At 38.1% G+C, this 12,721-nt stretch overlaps 1 protein-coding gene across 1 annotated transcript in view; it reads right to left on the bottom strand.

Moving 5' to 3' along the window:
* RDX (radixin) overlaps nucleotides 1–12,721 on the bottom strand; it is a 110,489-nt gene that overhangs the window by 4,139 nt on the left and 93,629 nt on the right. The window lies entirely within an intron of this gene.

Below are 12,721 nucleotides of genomic sequence, written 5' to 3'. Positions count from 1 at the left end.
TCTTGTAGGCACCAACCAGCTTTACAGACCCCAAATATTCTGGGCTGGTCTGTTTCAAAATCACAATTGCTATCCTTGAATAAGCACATTTTCCATATGCTATACCTATTCACAAAGAGACTGGTATGGGTCAGGACAGACAAACACAGAAACCTCTGCTGCGGCCCTGTTGGCACTGCAGTGGTTAGAGATCTATCTCAGCCCCGCTTTCCCTGGTCTGCCTTCCTCAGCTGACCCACCTGTTACTCTCAGATGAGGCCCTTACAGACACCAAAACCGGTCACAATGACCTCTACAAGGAAACTGCCCCACCGGCCAAGCTTATCCACATGTGAGTTCTCTCAGTGGGGAGAACAGTGCTTCCAGCATTCCTGTGCTCGTGAGTCAAACGTCAGAAAGCCAGTTACTGGCAATCTGTGTGAATCAGTTATGTACCAAAAAGGCATCTCTGGTGGGCTGCTGTCCCTGGAAACCACATTGTAGATGATAGTCGGTTTCCAGGCAGTTTAATAGACAACAGAAAACAGAGTCTTTGAAGTAATATACAGTGGAAAGCCCAAATTTGTCAATGCTAGTAATAAAGGAAGATAGAGACAATGAAACTTATTAATACTATTATAATCTTTCTTTGATACTTTGGCTTGTTAAACTGGGCAGAATTAATTAGATGACAAAGTAGAACTTCAAATTTAAGAACGTTTTAAAGGGAATCTGAAGTATTTGCAAAGACTTGGAGGGTTACCAGAGCTGTCACGTTATCACGTCAAGCGTCATTGAAAAGTGTATCGCTGTATTTCTTCCTCAGTCACCAGCACTACTGCCGCCATGACCAATCGCAGCAGAGGTGAGTTTGTACTCACAAAGGAACAAAGGGAGAAAAGCAAAGGAAGAAAAGGTGAACAATCTGATGAAAATCAAGAGAAAGGAGAATGAGGGAGTTAAGTGGATGAATGTAAGGTACACGAAAGAAAACAGAGGGAGGGGTGACAGTGATGATAATCAGGGAAACTATTTCTGTAAGAGAAAAGAAAAAGATGGCAATAGCAAGTCAGGAATTTCCAATGGGTGCCACCAGGTGGCGCCATGAGATTTACCTAGTTGAAGACAGAGACGCTTGAAGGAGAGTGAGGGGGACACAGACAAATCAGAGGGACAGGACATTCACAGCACAGAGGGCTCAGGCTTGGAGGAGCACCAAACCATAGGCAAGGTTATATATCACATTATGTGAGGCACACAAACTTAGTTTAACAGTAGAAAATCTAGTTTAAATCAGTATGTTCACAAACAAAAAGCACATACACATTGTCTCAATATACACAGAAACTGCATTTGACAAATTTTAAACTTCCTTTTCATTAAAAAAGCAAAACAGGCAAATGTATATAACAGCAAGATTCATTAACCGGATAAAGGGCATGCACCAAAAACCTAGAGGAAACATGCAGTAACAAATGTTAGAAATGCTATCAAAGAAAGGAAATAATAAAGATCAGAGCAGAAATAGAGTTTAAAAAAAAAAGGTGAATGAATCCAAGAGCTGGTTCTTTGCAAGGACAAATAAAATTGACAAACCTTTAGACAGACTTGTCAACAAAAAAAGAGAGAGGACCCAAATAAATAAAATCAGAAATGGAAAAAGAGGAATAACTGACACCAAATAAACACAAATGACAGTAAGAAAATATTACAAACAATTATATGCTGACAAATTTTAGAATCTGGATGATATAAATTCCTAGAAAAAAATCTGACACCTAGTGAAATTGAAGTAGTAATTTAAAAATTCCCAACAAACAAAGGCTCTGGACCAGATGGCTTCACAGGTGAATTTTACCCAACATTCTGAGAAGAACTAACACCTCTCATTTGCAAACTATTTCAAAAAATTTATTTCATAACCCCAGCATTATCCTAATATCAAAACCATAAAAGACACCACACAAAATAAAATTATAGGCCAATATCCCTGATAAACAAAGAAACTAAAATCTTCAACAAAATATTAGCAAACCAAATACAGAAATACATCAAAAAGATCCTACACAATGATCAAGTGGGATTTATTCTAGAAATGCAAACTTGGTACTACATCCGCAAATCAATAAATGTGATTCATCACATAAACAAAACAAAGAATAAAAACTACACAATCATATTAATAGGTGCAGAAAAAGCTTTTGATAAAATCCAATATCCATTTATGATAAAAACTCTCAGCAAGTGCGATTAGAGGAAACATATTTTAACATAATAAAGGTCATGTGTGACAGACCCACTGCCAGCATCACACTCAATGGGCAAAACTACAAGCATTCACCTTAGGATCAGGAACAGGACAGGGATGTCCACTTCCACCTCTCTTTTGCAACATGTACTGGAAGTCCTAGCCACAGCAATTAGATAAAAAGAAATAAGAGGCATCTAAAGCAGAAAGGAAGAAGTAAAATGGCCTTTATTTGCAGATGACATGACTCTGTACATAGAGAACCCTAAAGATTCCATGAGAAACTACCAGAACTGATAAATAAATTCAGTAAAGTAGCAGGATACAAAGTTATTATTCAGACATCGGACACATTTTTCTATGCCAATAATGAACTATCAGAAAAGGAAATTAATACCATTAATTTAATACCATTTAAAAGGAAATTAATACCATTAATACAATACCATTCACAAGTGCTTCAAAATGAATAAAATACCTAAGAATAAACCTAACCAAGGATGAAAAAGACCTGCACTCAGAAAATTATAAGACACTGAAGGAAGAAATTGAAGGAGATACAAATAAGTGGAAGTACATACTATGCTCATGGATAGGAAGAATTAAGATCATTAAAATGTCCATACTACCCAAAGCAATCTACAGATTCAATGTGAACTATCAGAAAAGGAAATTAAGAAAACAATACCATTCACAAGTGCTTCAAAATGAATAAAATACCTAAGAATAAACCTAACCAAGGATGAAAAAGACCTGCACTCAGAAAATTATAAGACACTGAAGGAAGAAATTGAAGGAGATACAAATAAGTGGAAGTACATACTATGCTCATGGATAGGAAGAATTAAGATCATTAAAATGTCCATACTACCCAAAGCAATCTACAGATTCAATGCAATTCCTATGAAGATTCCAAAGACACATTCACAGAACTAGAAATATTTCAAAAATTTATATGGAGCCACAAAAGGCCCTGAATGACAACAGTGCACCTGAGAAAGAAGAACAAAGTTGGAGAAATCATGGTACCTGGTATCAAACTATACGATAAGGCCACAGTAATCACAACAGCATTGTCCTGGCATGAAAACAGACACATAGACCAATGGAATAGAATAGAGAGCCCAGAAATTAAGCCACACCTTTATAGTCAATTAATATTCAACAGAGGAAGCATGCAATGGGCTAAAGACAGTTTATTCAATAAATGGTGTTGGACAGATGTGTGTAGAAAAATGAAACTAGACCACCTTCTTATACAACACACACGAATAAACTGAAAATGGATTATTAAAGACTTACAATTTATACCTGAACCCATACAAATTTTAGAAGAAAACATAGGCAATAAAATTTCAGACATTGCTCATAGTAATATTTTACCTGATATATCTTCTTAGGCAAGGGAAACCTCAAAACAAAACAAAACAAAACAAATGGGACTACATCAAACTAAAGAGGTTTTATACAGCAAAGGAAACCATGAACAAAATAAAAGGACAACCCACAATATGGGAGAACATATTCACCAATACATCTGAGAAGTGGTTAATGTCCAAAATTTATAAAGAACTTATACAACTCAGCACCAAAAAAACAATCCAATTAAAAAATGGGCAAAGGACCTGAACAGACACTTCTCCAAAGAGGACAGATGGCCAATAGGCATATGTAAAGGTGCTCGAGGTCACTAATCATCAGAGAAATACAAATTAAAACCACAATGAGATACCATCTCACACTTGTCAGAATGGCCATCATCAATATAAAATAAACAAACAAGTGCTGGGGAGCATGTGGAGAAAAGGGAACCCTTCTGCACTATTGGTGGGAATACAGATTGGTGTAGCTACTATGGAAAGCAGTATGGAGTTACCTCCAAAAATTAGCACTGGCTGATGTGGCTCAGTAGATTGAGTGCCACCCTGAGAATCAAAGGGTCGCTGGTTCGACTCACAGTCAGGGTACATGCTTGGGTTGTGGGCCAGGTCCCGAGAGGAGGGTGCATGAGAGCCAACCCCACATTTGTTTCTCTCCCTCTCCCCTTTCCTTCCCCACTCTAAAAATAGATAAATAAAATCTTCTTAAATTAAAGATGGAACTGCCTTATGACCCAGTGATTCTACTTCTGGAAACCTGAAATACTAATTCAAAAGAATATATGCACCCCTAAGTTCATTGCAGCATTATGTGCAATAGCCAAGATTTCAAAGTAGCCCAAGTGTCTATCAGTAGATGAGAGGATAAAACAACTATGAGACATTTACACAAAGGATTACCACTCAGCCATAATAAAAAAGAAAATTTTGCCCTTTGTGACAGCATGGATAGACCTGAAGAACATTATGTTAAGTGAAATAAGCCAGTTAGAGAAAGACAAACACCATATGATTTCACTCATATGTGGAATCTAATGAACAGCCTGAATTAACAACAAAACAGAGACAGGCTCATGGAGAGCAGGCTGACAACATCAGGGGGATCGAGCAAAAAGGAAAATAAACTTACGGACATGGACAACAGTGTGGCGACTGCAGGGGCAACTGGGATATAAGGGGGGTAAATGGTAATGAAAAAATACAATAAAAATAAATTTAAAAAATACAAAGAAAAATGCTAGAAACATTCCTCTTAAATCAGAAGTGAGATGCCACTTTATGTTCAACATTGCATAGAATGTTTCAGTCAAGTCGATTCTTTGAGACAAGGAAAAGACATGAACGTTATGTGGACTGACTGAGAAGACAGACTACAACCGCAGAAGATGCCTATTCATGTAGAAAGCCTAAGAGGCTTCACAAAGTCTTAGAAACAAGAGTTAAGCAAGTTCCTGATTATAAGTTAAGCAAACAAAGATTAATTTCATTTCTATACACCAGCCAAGAAGAGTTTTAAAATGTAACTCTAAAAAGATAGTAAAAATAAGATGCTTAATAAACCTAACAAAATATATTATCTTAATGCAATATTTTAAACAACTTTATAGAAGGACATTAAGGAAGCCATCAATAAATGGAGAGATATAGTCTGACCAGGAATACATATTATACAGATGTAACTTCTTCCCAAGTTAATCTATTAATACATCTTCAACTAAAAGTCTTTTATTCTCCTACAGTTTAGAGGAATTCTCAGATTTATGTAGAAGAACCAAGAGCCCAAACCAATTAGGAGTTTATTATCAAAACAAAGTAGAGAGCCTTTAAAGAAAGCNATACACCAGCCAAGAAGAGTTTTAAAATGTAACTCTAAAAAGATAGTAAAAATAAGATGCTTAATAAACCTAACAAAAATATATTATCTTAATGCAATATTTTAAACAACTTTATAGAAGGACATTAAGGAAGCCATCAATAAATGGAGAGATATAGTCTGACCAGGAACACATATTATACAGATGTAACTTCTTCCCAAGTTAATCTATGAATACATCTTCAACTAAAAGTCTTTTATTCTCCTACAGTTTAGAGGAATTCTCAGATTTATGTAGAAGAACCAAGAGCCCAAACCAATTAGGAGTTTATTATCAAAACAAAGTAGAGAGCCTTTAAAGAAAGCTCTATCAAATATTAAGACTCATTATAAAGCTACAGCTCTAGGCGCTAAGACAGAACGGCACTGACAGAGGTGGACAAAGTGGCCCTGGGAACAGAGATGATACGTGTGTGCGTGTGTGGGGGGTGGCAACACCATTAGTGGGGGAGGATGAACCACCAAACTATCATCCAGACAGAACAAAAACTGGATTCATACTTCACACTGTAAAGTTATTTCTACCTGGACTAAAGACCAAGGTGTAAAAACCACTGAACTTTCAGAAGAAAACTTAAAAATCAATACTTTAAGAAGAAAATATAGGAGAAAATCTTCATGATCTCAAGGAAAAAAGAATTTCTTAAACAAGATACACACAAAAAATCCTTCCAAATCAAAAGGAGAAAGATTTCTAAATTAAGCTACAATAAAAGTTAAAACTTTTATCTATCAAAAAATCATAAAAATGTGAAAAGATACAAGGAAATATCTGTAAAAATTTAAATGTCAAAATATTACTAACCAGAATATAAATAAATCTTATGAACCAATTCAATTAAGATAAAGAACATAATAGAAAAGAGGTGAAAACAAAAAAAATCATTTCAAAAAAGAGGAGACATGAAAGTCCCATAAAAATAAAAAAAATTAATTACATTAGCAATCAAGAAAACACAAATTAAAACACAGTAAGATACTATTTTCACCTATCAAGTTTGCAAACATTTTAAAATCTAATGATATCAAGTGTGGTGAGCATGTGGCTATACCTTTACTTTGGAAATCAATTGGATGGTTACACAGTCAAGGTGAAGTTGTGCACACCCTGCCACTGAACAAGTCCTCTCCTTGGGTCTCAGCCGCAGAGATGCTACTGCTCACACTCACCAGGTGACACATGGCAGAGTATTTATGGCCACACTGATTGTAAAGTGAAAACATGGGAGCAATCAAACACATGGGAACTATAAAGTTCACAAAGTTATTACTTTGTGTAATAAAACTACACAAAGCTCATAAGCATGCAAAAGTAGACTTTATTTTGCTGTGGACACAAACAGTAAAAATTGAAGAAAAGAATGATATGATAGAGGACAAATACAAATGCTATAGTTGGTCAGTATACTATTTTGTTAACTGGTATAGGGCCTGGCCTGGTATCTCAGTTGGTTAGAGCATCGTCTTGACAGGCCAAGTTTGCAGGTTTGATCCCTAGTCAAGACACATACAAGAAACAACCAATAGGCAGAGCCCAGAGGGTTCCAGCCAAGATGGAGGCATAGGTATAAACCCTTCACTTCCTTGAACAACCAAAAGAAGGACAACAACCAATTTAAAAACAATAAACAACCAGAACCTCCAGAATAGCAGTCTGCATGAAACTCCGACAACCAAGGACTTAAAGAAACATTCATCCAGATGGGTAGGAGGAACAGAGATGGGCAGCTGGGCCCAGATGGGCAGGTGGGCGAGAAGACCTGCAGCAATGTGGTAGACCTCATGGGCCAGGTGTGGGCTGACTGACCAGAAAACTAAAGACTCAAAACCTCTAGTTGTAAAATCCAGTGGCGATTGTGAAAGTGGGAAAAACTCCCAGTCTCACAGTAGAGTTCCCACAAACCCACCCACCTGGGAATCAGCACCTGAAAGAGCACCACCCACTTGTGGGAAGCAAGGGATGCAAAAGTGTGGTCAGAGCAGAGCGAGCAAGCAGCACTGTTCCCTCTCTGACCCCTCCCACAGACAGCACCGCAACACAGCAAAGAAGGTTGCCCTGCCCTGGTGAACACCTAAGGCTCCACCTCTTACCATGTAACAGGTACACTGAGGCAAAGAAACATGGCCCAAATGAAAGAACAGATCAAAACTCCAGAGAAAGAACTAAGCGATGAGGAGGTAAGACACCCTATCTGATGCAGAGTTCAAAATATTGGTAATCAGGATGCTCACACAATTGACTGAACTCAGTCACAAAATGAAGAAAGAAATGAAGACTACACAAAGTGAAATAAAGCAAATTGTACAGAGAACCAACAGTGAAGGGAAGGAAACCAGGACTCAAATCAATGATTTGGAACAAAAAGAAGAAATAAGCATCCAACCAGAACAGAATGAAGAAATATGAACTCAAAAAAATGAGGAGAGGGTTAGGAACCTCAGGACAACTTTAAACACCACAACATCCGAATCATAGGGGTGCCACAAGGAGAAAAGCAAGAGCAAGAAATTGAAAACTTACTTGAAAAAATAATGAAGGAAAACTTCCCCAATCTGGCAAAGGAAATAGACTTCCAGGAAGTCCAGGAAGCTCAGAGAAACTGGAGAAACTGGTCCCAAAGAAACTGGACTCAAGGAGGAACACACGAAGACACATCATAATTACATTAGCCAAGATTAAAAATAAACAGAGAATCTTAAAAGCAGCAAGGGAAAAGGAGACAGTTGCCTACAAAGCAGTTCCCAGAAGACTATCAGCGGATTTCTCAAAAGAAACCTTGCTGGCAGAAAAGGGCTGGAAAAAAGTATTCCAAGTCATGAAAGGCAAGGACCTGCATCCAAGATTGCTCTATCCAACAAAGCTTTCATTGAGAATAGAAGGTCAGATAAAGTGCTTCCCAGATAAGGTCAAGTTAAAGGAGTTCATCATCACCAACCCCTTATCATATGAGATGTTAAAGGGATTTATCTGAGAAAAAGAAGATAATCAAAAACTATGAGCAATAAAATGACAATAAACTCACAACTATCAATAACTGAACCTAAAAAACAAAATCAAAAACTAAGCAAACAACTAGAACAGGAACAGAATCACAGAAATGAAGATCACATGGAGAGTTATCAGTGGGGAGGGGGAAAGGGGAGAATGGGAGAAAAGGCAGAGGAAATATGAAGCACAATGGTAGACATAAAATAGACAGGGTGAGGTTAAGAATAGTATAGGAAATGGAGAAGCCAAAGAACTTACACGTATGACCCATGGACATGAACTAAGGGAGGAGGGAATGCTGAATGGTAGGGGGGTGCAGGGTGGAAGGGGGAGAATGGGGAGAAAAAATTGGGATAACTTTAATAGCATAATCAATAAAGATACTTAAAAAACAAAGTGTGCAGAGCCAATTTAAAAAAAAAACACCAATCAATACATAAGTAGAACAACAAATTGATCTCTCTCTCTCCCTTCCTCTAAAATCAACTAAAAAGATTTAAAGTCATTAAAAATGAATACAGAAATATATATTACATAATTATATTTTAATAATAATTGCTATATAAAACAATACATATTCCTTTATTTATATTTCTCCTAGGTACACATCTTTCCCTAACACTGTTGTAAAACAATCTCTAGTTTTTAAGTGTTTAAATCAGAGATTCATGGAGAAAAATACAATAGATGGGAAAGTTATATATTTGGTTTCAATTATCTTTGTTCTTCAAAGTATTTGAATTTTGAATGCAAAGTCAATACCCTAAGGATACTGAGTAGAAGCAACCTTGTTATCCCCACAGTGCTGGCACCTCATTTCTACATCAGTGATCCTCAAAGTGTTGTTCCAGAACAGCAGCACCTGCCTCACCTGCTGAAGATGCAAGTCCCTGGGTCCCACACAGAGTCAAGGAGCGGGCCCTGCAATCTGCATCTAACAAATTTCCCAGGTGAATCTGATGCATGCTGGTTTGAGAATCACTGTTGGAAGATTTTCGAATGTGTAAGAAAAGTTCTTCATTACAACAAAACAAGCCACCCCAAATAATCAAATCAAAATTACAGACAGCTGAGAAACACAGACCACTGGGTTTTGGAAGAATGTGACTATTTTTTAAAATCCTTTAATTCAGGGGTCAGTAAACTGTAACTCATGGACCAAATCTAGCTCCTCACCTGTTTTTTGTACAGATCATGCTTTTTAAAAAATTGCAATCAAAAGGCAAACATTTCCTAACAGATGAAAATTAATTACAACTCAGATTTCAGTGTCTATAAACAGAGTTTTATTGGAAGGCAGCCATCCTTATTCATCTATATATGCCGATAGCTGCTTTTGTACTAAAACAGCAAAGTTATGTAGTTATGACAGACCATTTAGCCTACAAAGTTGAAAACATTTAATATCTGCACCTTTACAGAAAGTCTGCCAACTTCTGCTTTAATTCAATACTAATTGGAATCTACCAATCTAAAAGCAAAATATAAGCATCATAATGATTCTATCTTAAAATACTATTTCACTTTAATTCTGCAAGTAAAAATCTACCAGCTTAAATAATAAGAAAGTTAAATCAGATTCATTTTTACCTACAAAGTAAATTAAATGACACACACAGAGCATCTGGAAAATGTTACTAACTATGCTACTTTCTCTTCAAATACTTTAATAAGTGATAAAGAACTGACAGTGTATTTTAATGAACTGCTCTCTCACATTTTGTTCTGAAAACTAATTTGGCAATCTCCTCCCACCAGCACCGGCCGGGGGGGCTCACGTAAACTGCAGGCCTGTCTCAGCACTGCAGGTTGACTTCCTTTGTCAGGCCTCGCATTGTGGCCACCGTCCTCCCCCCCACCAGGCTCAGCTTTCCAGGCCCAAGCCTTTCTCTCTCTGATCCTCAGCCTCTTGAATATTCTCCAGACCAAGCCCAGAACATATCACTGCAGACCTGTTCACTGAATTTCTGAAATATTTTATTCCACACCTATTGGATGACAAACAAATCCTATTTTTATCCATATCCATTTTTACTTCTTGAATTTCATCTCTCTCTAGATTTCTAAGATCCCTAAGCAGAGACCCCTTTGATTTCGAGAGCTTTCCCACTCAATAAAAAGATGCTTTCTCACAAAAGTCAGTCATGTATTTCAACCGTAAATCTTTAAACTATATTCACCTTATCTTGAACATGAGAACACTAAACTCTTGACAGGTTGGTGTTAGTAGCCTGCACAAAACAGCTGAATGAGTCTGGTCTTCAGTGTGCAGGGGTTGGAGCTCCAGATCACTGTTAGTCTATGTTCAAATATTGGAAGCATCCTTCCGGGGCCTCTAAATCAGTGGGTACATTCACTGTGTTATGCAGACAGCCAAATCCTCCCAAGGGAACTGTCACGAATGCATATCTCAGTTGAAAAGGTAGTTGGTGTTTCGTAAAGGATATGGGCCTCCAATTAAAAGAAAAAACAAAAAAACTCAAAGGCAGACTCTGTCACTACGACTGCCTTTGGGCAGGTGACTGGAAAAGTGCAGAGACCTGCAACATTTATGACATCTTTTTGTGGATTAGGAAGTCACCCCTCAGGGTACAAGCCTGCCAAGCGGAGTACACACTAAATTTGCACTTCTGCCCCTGCACTTTGGACTCCAGACTCCTGTGATCTGGCCCCTTCCCAATGCCACTCACACCCCGCTCCAGTGGGCTCACTCAGCTCTGGGTATATTGCCCTCTTTTCTGTTCCTTGAACAAGTCAAGGTCTTTCTTGCCTGCCTCTGCATATGTTGGTCTCTCTACCCGGAATGTTTTAAAGTGAAGATGGAAAAATGGTGCTGAGCAGGCCACCCATGGCAAGCAGATACATTGTTTAACTTGTAAAAGATTTTCTAAATTAAAAAAAAAATAGCTGACATAAAATTTGGGAGATTCCACATAAAATCACATTTCAACTTAAATATCTAAAGCATTATTCTTAAAAAGCTGATTTTAAAAGCCACTTTCTGGCTTATCCTGGAAAATCAAAAGGTACAGCAACAGGGAGCCTCCAGTACCTGAGGAGCCGTGGCCGAGCTCGGCCAGCAGGGAAGATGCGGCTGTAACCAGTCCCTGCCAGGCCCAGTGCCCTCCCCAGTCCCTCTGGCTTCTGCATTTACCACCTCAATTTAAATAAAAGAGGGGGAGGACCGACCGAGCCTTCTCTCCTTTCAGGTGGCAACTTACATGCTACCTCCTCACTGAGACTTTTTGTGACCTTTGTATCCCAAATTAACATCCCCATATTGTTCCCAACTCAGTCCTTGCTTCTTTCATATCAAGTTCATATAAATTTGCAGCTTTTATAAGTCAAAGAGAGTTGAACATTAGCAATTTGACATGATTCAATGTAATATAACTTTCAACTTTTAAATTTTACTTGCACTTCATGACTTTCTACAGAAACTAAGTCCATTAGGACAAGGAACTAGTCCTCACCACTATATTCTCAATGCCAAGGACTCACACAGCACCTGGAAGATATTAGGCATTAAAATATTTGGACGAATAAATAAAAGGACTCTTCCTACTAACAGATGCCTAGCTGCTCCAGAACCACATGAAATCCACTGAAACCTATCATGAGGTCTGTAGAATTAGCCAAAGTTGTAAGTGGCCTCTTCTGTCCCATAGCCCAAGGCAGGCCTGCTCCTCAGCACTGCCCCACTCAGCTCTGGAGCTGACTTTGGTCCCAGCTGTCACCAGCCTCTGCTCACATAGCTGATGCCCCTGGTCCTAGTATTAGAAATTACTCCTGAAGTGAGATTTTTCCCGCAACACCTGTGCAAACCAACATTGAGATCACTACTGGGTAGCCACTGAAATGTTCTCTCAGCACTAAAAGGAAGCTGGGGGAAATGGTCCTTGTTCCTGAGGTGGCTGACAATCACGATAACCTTAGAGATGTTAGCAAGAGTCTCGTGGCTCCCCAGATCTTTGTACATATCTCTCATTTACTTGTATTGTCACACTACTTATTAATTTGCCGATTTCCTCCTCTACATTATGAATGCTTTAAAAAAATATCTGACTGCAAGGTTCTGGTCAAGATGGAGAGACAGGTAGAAACCCTCCACTTCCTCACACAACCAGGAGGAGGGTAACAACCAATCTAAAATCAATAAACCACCAAAAGCGCCCAAAAATCAAACTGCATACAACTCTAACAAGCAAGGAATTAAAGAAAAAATCAACCAGAACAATCAGACCAGCAAGGCA

Source organism: Sturnira hondurensis, unplaced genomic scaffold (assembly GCF_014824575.4).
Source record: "Sturnira hondurensis isolate 20B ecotype Veracruz unplaced genomic scaffold, ASM1482457v3 Scaffold0006213, whole genome shotgun sequence".
Taxonomy (NCBI): domain Eukaryota; kingdom Metazoa; phylum Chordata; class Mammalia; order Chiroptera; family Phyllostomidae; genus Sturnira; species Sturnira hondurensis.
This window is presented reverse-complemented; position numbering and strand designations above follow the sequence as displayed.